Genomic DNA, 9762 nt, shown 5'->3' with positions numbered 1-9762 from the left:
GCTTGGCTGAGCATTTCCATAGTTGGCTCATAATGTGAAGGATCCACTCTGCGGAAGCGTCGAGCGTGACTCCTACATTGATATAGAAACATTTTATTGCCTGCATAATAGCCACCCTCAACGCTTATTTTTCACTTACTGCAATCCAGAGTTTAGTGAGGAAATAGCCCCTTGGTGTCTCTGCTGAGTGCTGACCTCGCTGCTATCACGCCATCAGAGTACACAAATAAGGAAAATCGCTGCTCCCCTCCTGGCAGGTAAATGCTTTTCAGAGGAAAGCGCTGCAGCCTGCAGGACTGCTGGGGTTGTCTCTGACTCCTGAGCAGCCAGGGAAGGAAGCTGCTGCCACAGCTCCTGGTCCTCCGCATTTCCACTCTGTATTTTCAATGCTTGCCTTTGGACAAACAGGCAGAACATTCCTAGACGGATTATTAAGCCAAGGAAGAGGGTGATGGGGGTGGGAGCATCCCTTTGCACGACACCCTGCCTCTGCTCTCTCAGTGGGACAGTGCCACCCACGTGGTCCCCAGCTACCTCACACATCCCTTCTCTCCACACTGCTGATCCCTGAAGGACAGAACAGCCCCTGTGGCTGCATCAGCAGCTTGGAGACCCCAAGATCTCAGCCTAGAATCCCAGATCCACCCTGCCCACATCCCTATCTTGCTGAGGAAGTCTTGTGCCGAGCTCTGTCTTGGCACACAAGTGCAGTAGCTGATGGGGAGCTTGCACAGACACGATTTGAAGTCGCCCGAGGGGTGATTAGTCAGAGGAAACTGTCACAGTTAACATACTTTCAATATCATCTCCCTGGGTATTATAATTACACCCCATTCAATTAGTCTTCGGGGAAAAAAAAGGCTTTTGTATTAAGGTTTGGTGGAGAATTATTAGAGAGTGAATTAAAAGACAAGGATTCCATTTTACTTCACAATAATAAGGGCATAATGTATAAAATACCCCAAAATTACAAGCTGACTAAATTTAGAGCTGCGCTAGGAGGTGAAATGAAAGGTAAAATGAAACCCTTTGAGCAGCCACGGTGTGCAGTACAAGGGGGGGGGATTATCAGAGAAATAAGATGGAAACATAATTAACCACCCAGCATTATGCTGAAAGATGGCAAATTGCAATGGGAGACAAAATTAGGTGAAATTGCAGAGCAGGCTCATTTATTTCTGCTTTATAAATCAGTGCTACCTGTTGGCAGTGATGCCAAGCCATTCCAGGGCTGGAGCTTTCCAAGGGATGCTGCTGGTGGGGCAGGGCTGGGCTGTGCTCACCTGGACAGTGAACTCTGTGTCACTGTGGGAGAAGGTGATGCCTCCAAGAGTCAAGTCCTTGGTGCCTTTTCCCTCACCCAGTCACGGTGCATTCGGGCCAGATGTGGTCTGTCTCCTTCCCCAAAAGCTGGTTCCCTTTCCCTGATGTTTTTCTGCTCCAACTGCTGCCACCTTTGTGACTTCTGCCAGTGCTGCTCCTCCACCACCTTGCTGGGAACCTGCTGTCAGTGGCCTCTTGCACGGATGAGCTGAACAGCCCAGTTTAGGGCTGGAGGGACATTTTCTTTCAGTGGAGTTAAATTTCCTCCTCTCAGGCTTAATTGGCTCCTGTTCCCTGTAACCTCTGCCTTCTTCATCCTCCTGCCATCGCTCCACTTGCTCCTCTCTACCCATTTGCTTTATTGCCGCTTTTCGGCGAATTCAAACGAGGAAAAGCATTTTGTCTTTCCCAGAAGCAGCAAGATTTTTTCGCTAGAACCACCTTGGCTATGAAAAATCATCCCTGAGCAGCTCCCATGGTGTGTTTAGGAATACAGAAACCCAGAATTGGCTTAGCAGATGAGAAGCAGAGTCCATCTCATCCAACTTATGGGATTCACACAGGAGGCAGATGCAGGGGGATGTTCTGGCACTTGTGTTTGGACATGAGCACGTGGGACAGGATATTTCTGCTTTGCCAACACCTTTCACAAAGAAACTTTATTTTTTTTCCCCTCTGGCGTGTTTGTAAGTAGATATATCCCTGTTTTGGGGCTGTGAAGCAAACGGCTCCAGCATCCAGACACGCTACCCCATCCTGACAGCAGTTGGGGCAGAAACCAACAGCAGCCACAGCCCCACTGCCAGGATATGGGAACACAGGGCCATGAGCACCTTCCCCATTGCCCTGGATGCTGTGGGACTCCATTAGAGTCACCAAGATAAAAATACAACAGCACAGTGTCTGCTCTGGTTCATACTCTGTGATGGGGCTGTTTGAAGCATTAGATGGCTCTTCCAAAAACACGTCCTCATGTTTTATTCAAATGTGCATTTGTGGAGATGTTCTTAAGGGAAATGAATAAAATATTCATTCAGATGCTACCGTGCAATAAAAGCAGAGTCAGGGCAGGAACCACTGCTGGGGGTCAGGGCAGAGCTGGCCCTGCTGCAGGCAGCCCGAATCCTGCTGGGCCCCAGGAGGATCCCTGGGGATCACAGAGTCACTGAATACCCTGAGTTGGAAGGGAGGAGCATCGAGTCCAGTTCCTGGCCCTGCACAGGACACCCCCAAGAATCCCACCATGTGCCTGGTGTGGATGAAGGTCAGTGACCCTCACTGCCACCTGCTCCAGAGACCCCAGCCCTGTCCAGCAGCTCTGGCACAGCCCTCCCTGCCCTCCCCTGCTCCATCTGGCCCTGGAACAGCCAGTGCTGAACAGGGTGGGGAGGCCCTGGCACAGGTTGCCCAGAGAAGCTGTGGCTGCCCCATCCCTGGAAGTGTTCAGGGCCAGGTTGGACGGGGCTTGGAGCAACCTAGGAGGTGTCCCTGCCCAGCCTGGGGACCACTGCAGAGGTGGCACTGCACCAGGGAGCAGTGCCCATGTCCCATCTTGCTGCAGGTAAAGCCCCATCCCTGACTCCCATCCCGAGCTGGCAGGAAAAGTCAGGAGTCCCAAGACCCAGCTGTCCTTCCTCTTTATCTCCAGATCTGGATCCCCACACACTTGGCAAAGCCAGATCGTTGAATCATAGAATCATTGAATCACTGAATCATTGAATCATTGAATCATGCTCTCACCTTCCCAGGACAAAGGCATATGGAGATGAGGGGCTGCACGGACATGGGATCATCCTGGGCAGGCTCTGCTTGCTGCCTGCATAAGGGATTAAAGAGAGGCTCATTTTTATAAAGTGATTTCTAGCCTTGTTTCCCTGCTGGAGGGGGGGGGGGCTGCAGTGGCCACAGCAGAAACAGAGCCTTTGGCTGGGGCAGAGCAGCGAGGGAGGATGCAATTTAATTTGTGCATTTCCCAGCTTGTTGTTAATCTCCCGACCTACTGCTGGTATTTGATTTCCATAGCGTTGCTCCATAATAAAGGGATTAGCCTGGACCACAGGTCTACTCTGATGCTCATCTGCTGGGGATTACTGAGATATTCTGCAGTTAGTTAATGGGTCAAATAGGCAAAAATGAAAATATGCGTATGGTTTTGTCGGCACTTGCAGGAGCACTTCAGTCTGTGATCTGGCACTGGCTCTCGTGGCACGTTCAGCATCCCCTGCTCCCTATCTCATGGAAATCCTAGTCCCCTGCTCCCTATCTCATGGAAATCCTAGTCCCCTGCTCCCTGTCTCACAGGGGTCCCAAACTCCCTGCTGCCTGTCTCATGGGGATCCCGATCCCTTGTTCCCTCCCTCATGGGGATCCCGATCCCTTGTTCCCTCTCTCATGGGGATCCTGATCCCTTGTTCCCTCCCTCATGGGGATCCTGATCCCTTGTTCCTTCCCTCATGGGAGTCCTGATCCTCTGCCCCGTCTCACAGGGTTCCCAGTCCCCTGTCCTATGTCTCAAAGGGTTCCCAATCCCCCGTCCTCTGTCTTACAGGGGTCCTGATCCACTCTTCCCTGTTTCATGGGGGTCCCAATCCCCTGCTCCCTGTCTTCCAGGGATCCCAACCCCCCATTCCTTCTCACAGTGTTCCCAGTCCCTTGTTCCCTGTCTCACAGAGGTCCCAATCCCCTTTTCCCTGTCTCCTGAAGGTCCCAATCCCCTCCTGTCAGGCTCAGACCCCCAGAGACAGGAGCCCCAGCCCCCCTCCAGGGTAGGGCTGACCAGTGCTGAGTGTGGTCAGGAGGTGCCTCGGGATGGGCATAAAAATGCCTGCAAAGCGTGGTTTGAGTTTTTCCTGCACGCACCAGTGGCACCAGAGGTTAATATAATATTAGCAGGCTGACCTGGATATGAGTAAGTCAGACACCCCTAATAAATGCCTGCTAACTGAGAACACGGACAAATTAGCACATGCTCCATTTCCTTCTAATGATGTGCTTTACTCTGGTCTCAGCCTCCCCACGTGTGCCAGGCTGTGCCTGGAGTCCTGTGGAGAAGGACTGGCCACCTCCTTCCACAGTGCTCCGAGCCCAGCCTGGTCCTCTGAGCCACCAGGAGTGAGATCCTACAGGCAGAGAGATGCATAATTGATTTATTGGTAACATGATACAGTGCACGGAGCCAGGATCAAGTAACGATCCCATTAAATACTCGTGGATGTATTCATATTAGTGAGCTCTAAGCCAATCAATTATTTAAATACACTGGGAATCATGTCCTGTGATTATTAAAGGGGCTGAGATCATGTTCATTAATAACAATAATAAATATTGTGGGTATTCAGTTCTGTAAGAAAACGATTCCAGTGAGTTGTGAAATCCTTGCAGGAGCTGTGAGGCTGGGAGGATATGAATATGGATCAACGGGATTATTACACACACACCAGCACCAAGGGACAAAATTAGAGTGTTTAAAATTCCCCGCAAAGACAAAATGTAGAATATGAAAACTTTTGCAATCATTTATAATAATAAAATTTTGATTAGAAAGGCAGGACCACGCATAAATTACTTCATCCGCCCTCTGGGCCAAACAGTGTGTTGAATAGTTGGGAATATTTCGGCTTTGCAGAGAATTTTGGCTTTGCAGCCGACACAGGGGTGCCCAATCCATCCAGAATGCAGGTGGGTGACAGGGCTGAGTGGTGGGCACTGACAGAGTGTCTGGATGCACAAAATTAACTCTGGAGGAAGAGGAAGAGGAGGAGACAATGACCCCTGGTGAGAAGTGTCTTTCTTATCCATTGGGAATGTGCGTGACCATGCCAAGGATGGGAATCTTCCTTCAGGGCTTTCTGCTCTTACATAGCAGGCAAATCAGAATATAAATTATTTAAGCAGACAGAAGATAATTAACTCTAATCAATCTGGACTCTGCCCAGGTTATAGCTCTGCAACAGCATTAATCTCACTAATTACTTAATATTACTAACACAGTTTTCAATGAGTTCAACAATGCGTTCAGTGAATCCAGCACTGAGTAATAGATGTAAAGTGATTGATTCTGAGTTGAAAAGCCCTGTGGTACTGCAAATCTGACCATTTTATTAATCAAATTATCACTTTTTGGGCATTGAAGAAGCAGCAGCTCAGTCTCGCGGGGAAATTTTTCATTTTGCTGATGGGTTATTCTGGGATTGCATTAGAGGGTGTTATTTCAAGAACATTAAGAAAGAAGAATTTAGACTATCTAACGGGATCCCCGGTAAATAGTTATTTAGATTATGGGGTGAGCATTGGGGTTAAAAGCCTGGTTTTGATTGAGGAATTGGAGCATGTGTCTGGCTCTGGGGTGATCCACCTTGTCAGCAGGATCCATCCAGGAGTTTGGCTGGGATCAGAAGTCCTTGGCAATGCTTTCTGTCCCTTTAATGGTTCCTCTGCTCGTGCCTTGGGCTCTGCTCAGTGCCACCTGGCCTGACATGGCCTTCTGAGCAGCAGCACCCATCTCTGTGAGGTGCAGCTCCCGGTGGGGCTGGGCTGCACAAACCCTGGTGACGTGCAGGAGAGGAGGGGAGGTGCCCAGCCCGGCTGAATCAACCCCCCAGTTAACACCAGCCAACGTTTCTGAACCCCCCAGACAACCCAGGGCGTTATTTTCCAGTCATTCCTCTGTGCAAGTCACAGAAACCCGGGGAAATGAAAAGGTGAGAACACATTATTGATTAATTACTTAGTCATCTCCGAACGGTTATTGAGCCCGGCCGTGACTTTGACAAATTACTCCTCAATTTTCGTGACTGATACACAACTTGATTAATGCAGTTTTACGATGCTCCTGTCAGAGGGTGACACGGAATCTGACTCCAGTTCCTGGCAAAAGCCAAGGGTGTCATGTTCTCAGCACCTGGTGGCATTTTCAAATGGTCAGCCAAGAAATAATTAAGTGATGTGATATTTTGTTTGAAAGGAGCCGTGGGTTAATAAGTTGAGCTGAAGGTGGAATATCAACGTTATCTGATCACACTGACAAGTGAGCTGGTGCCCTCAGCACGTGGGGTGTCTGAACATTGAGCTGACCAATATCAGTGTTGGGTGGCTGAGGACAAAGAGCCCTTGGGGCATTTCCCAACCAGCAGACCCCTCACACCCCATCTCTGCCTCTCTCTGGGCTGATACCACTCCTGGGATAATGCAGGAGCGCCCTGTGGCTCTCTGGGGTCTGGTCAATATTTGGTTAATATTTGGCTTTGTCTTTTCCACCCCCCCCTTTGAATTGGAAGCCTCAAACAGCAGAACCCAGGAGGTGTTATCAGGGCAAACCTCCCATTTCCACAAGGAAATGCCGTTAAAATCCTGTGCAAGAAATGGGAAGATTAACCACCTGTGGCTGTGGTGCCTGGCAGTTCCCCACCTGCAGCATCCCTCACTTTATCTTTAAATCCTCAAAGGCAGCACCTGTGGAGCTGGGGGGGAGGACAGGCTGTGTCTCTGACAAATAGCACCGGGGATAACAGGGAGCATTGGATGCTGCAAAAGGCCATTCTTACAGACCAGAAGGCAAGTGGCCTCATAAAGAAGGATTTCACACTATTTAAACAATAAAATCCCCACTGGCTGCCTGGGGAAAATAGCCTTTTGCTGTGGAAAAAGGTGATTTGACAATGGTGACTGCCAGGCACCGTCCCAGTAAAGGCTCGTTGCAGAGGGAAAAGCCAGAGGAGCCCGTGTCATACTGGTGCTTCACAGGCATTTTTACTTGTCTGTGGCACATCCCTGCCTCAGAGCTGGGACCTGGAGGTGCTGGGAATGAAAGAGAAGCAGCAAATCTGCCTCCCCTGGGACTGGGAGGGGTGTCCCTTACCCTGCTCCCTGCCTCCATCCCTCAGCCCAGCCCCTCCTGCCCTGGGCTGGCTGTTCCCTGGTCCCCATCACTCGGTGGGATGGGCAGGGCTGGGTGCTCAGGGTCCTGTTGCCAATGCTCAGGCAGGTGGGTCCGTGTCTCCCTGGACAGAGCTGATGTTTGATGCCACAGTTACCGTTTCCAAATCGATATTCCTGGAAGTGCCCATCCCTCATTCCCCGCCCAGTGGTTCTGCTTGTTTTCTCTCCTTGATAATCAATACTTTGTTTTTTAAACAAACTGGCTTTTTGCTCCACTGAGAACTGTTTCCCCCAGTTCCCCTCAGTGCTCCATGTGTGTTACATGTTTAACAAGCCTCGTGCTCTGCATTTTTCCCCGAGTCCATGTGCAGAGGGTTTTTCCTGCTGCTTGTGCTCACCATGAGGTTGCTGACAAGGTGCTGATGTGGCCACTCACACCGGTGCAAGTTGTTTCTGCACCTCCAGCTCCCTCCTGTTAGTGCCTGTTCCATTTGAGATCTCACCTGGAGAAACAGTGCCTGGAGACAGGAATCCGGGATGATGCACAGGGAACGGGGGCTCTTAAAGGTGGCAAGGCTGGTAATGAATATTTTAACTGCTTTGCTGGAATAAATTCAGCTTTAATGAAATAAACTGGAACCAGTGGCCTGGTACAAAATGAGCACAGGGATGTTGCTCATCTTGTATCATAGTGTTGTCCCAGTGGTGAATTGTTAAAGAGAAGCTGCATTTCAGGCAGAGCTCCGGACGTCAGATGGTTTTCCCTGTGTCACTTCCAAATGCAGTACAGCTGCCTCAGAGCCAGGAGCTGGAGATGTGCCACCAGATGTTGGGAATGAAAGACAGCAAGCAAATCTGAGTCTTAAAAAAGAAGCCACTGTTATTTGGGATGGGGCCATGGGACTTGGCATCAGGTTCCCTCTTCTATTAATCAGTATTTGTGTTGGGTTTAATTAGTTTTGATTGCAGTTTACAGATGTAAATGTGTCTCCCATGGCATCTCCCTCACCTCCTGGGAATATGAAATGAGTGTTTAGTGTAACAGCATCGGAGCAATGCACGGGAAGGAAAACAAACAGAAAGAGCTCCGTGTACATCCCCGGAGTTTCTGGGGATCTCCACCTCGTTTTGTGGTAATAAACTGAAAGCAGAGCAGACCTTCAGAAGGAGAAGGGAATGGAGAAGGCAACCCCATCTCGATGGTCCTTCAAAGAAGTGTCTGATGCTCTGAAGGCTGCAGGAGTTCTCCATCAAGAGGAGTCACAGCTCTGCCACGCTGCGGGTGCTGGAGGAAAGTGTCCCATGAGCAGCCCAGCACTGCCACTGTCAGTGACACTGAGGACACCTTGCAGCGAGCTGGGAGATCTCTCGTCTCTGTCAGATGAAGAAAGAATTCCTCACCAGGAGGTTAATGTGTTTGATTCACCCCCCACGGGGAGATCATCCTTCTTATTAGTGTTTGCCATTTTATAGTTTAATTAAGGTCACCCAGCGGGCCTGTAAATGACATCTTAATTAATAGACTACAATATGCCAGTGCCAGCCAGGCTTGCTGTGGAGTCAGTGCCCCATGAGGGGAGTGAGAAAGGAGACATGAGGCACACCTGGAGTGCTTCATCTGCAAGGAGATGTCGGTGCTTATCCCGGTGTGCTCGTGTGTGTGACAGGAGCGTCACGGCTCTGCCCGTGGGCGCTTTGTGTCCCCAAACAAGGTGACATTTGATGACGGCAGCCCAGATTTACACTTGGGCATTTACTCCCAAACCCTGAGACGGAGCAGGGGCGGCCTCACCAGCCCATAAATCGGGCTGTGTGTGATCCAACAACGTGCCCGTGACTCAGCGCTGTGCCCGGATCCGTCTCGCGTGATTTACGACTCAGCTCGGTGACTTATTTCAGAGTCAGTCAAGTTCAGAGCCAGCCTGTAACTCAGTCCCATCACGAATTCATCAGTGACACAGGACTTGGATAACTTGGGGATAACTTCAGAATTAATTGTGTTACTTATGAAGTTGCTGACATGACTAATCAATTGCCACGTGGTCAATAAATCAGGGAGACACCTGAGAAATCCATCATCTTTTTTTTTTTTCAGTCAGAAACTTCATGTGCCTTATAAATCAGACGTTGGAACAGCTTGTTGTACATCAAACCCACGCTTGGAAAACGGCCTTTTGGAGACAATATATATTTATGGAATATCTGTCCTGAACTGGTTAAAGGAGTTAAAGAAAATGTAAGGGCAGTGGGTTGAACACTTTATTTTACAATCATGGTCTGTGTGTGAGTGATGAACAACTCGCTACAGCCATGGCTCAGTGGTTTGGGTCAGTGCAGGGCACAGGGTTGTGTCCAGAGCAGAGCTGTGCCCACCATTCCCATTATCCCCACCATCCCCACCTCGGGGATGAGCTCTTGCCTCACCCCAGGGCTTTCAGCCAGTTCTCAGAAGATGCACATGGAGTTGACCTTCAGACCAGTTTGGACAGGCCTTGGAGCAACCTGCTCTAGTGGGAGGTGTCCCTGCCCGTGGAAAGAGAAGAGCTTTGAGGTCCCTTCCAA

The sequence above is a fragment of the Lepidothrix coronata genome, unplaced genomic scaffold (assembly GCF_001604755.1).
Source record: "Lepidothrix coronata isolate B3197 unplaced genomic scaffold, Lepidothrix_coronata-1.0 Scaffold90, whole genome shotgun sequence".
NCBI lineage: Eukaryota > Metazoa > Chordata > Aves > Passeriformes > Pipridae > Lepidothrix > Lepidothrix coronata.
Note: the sequence above shows the minus strand (reverse complement) of the source record.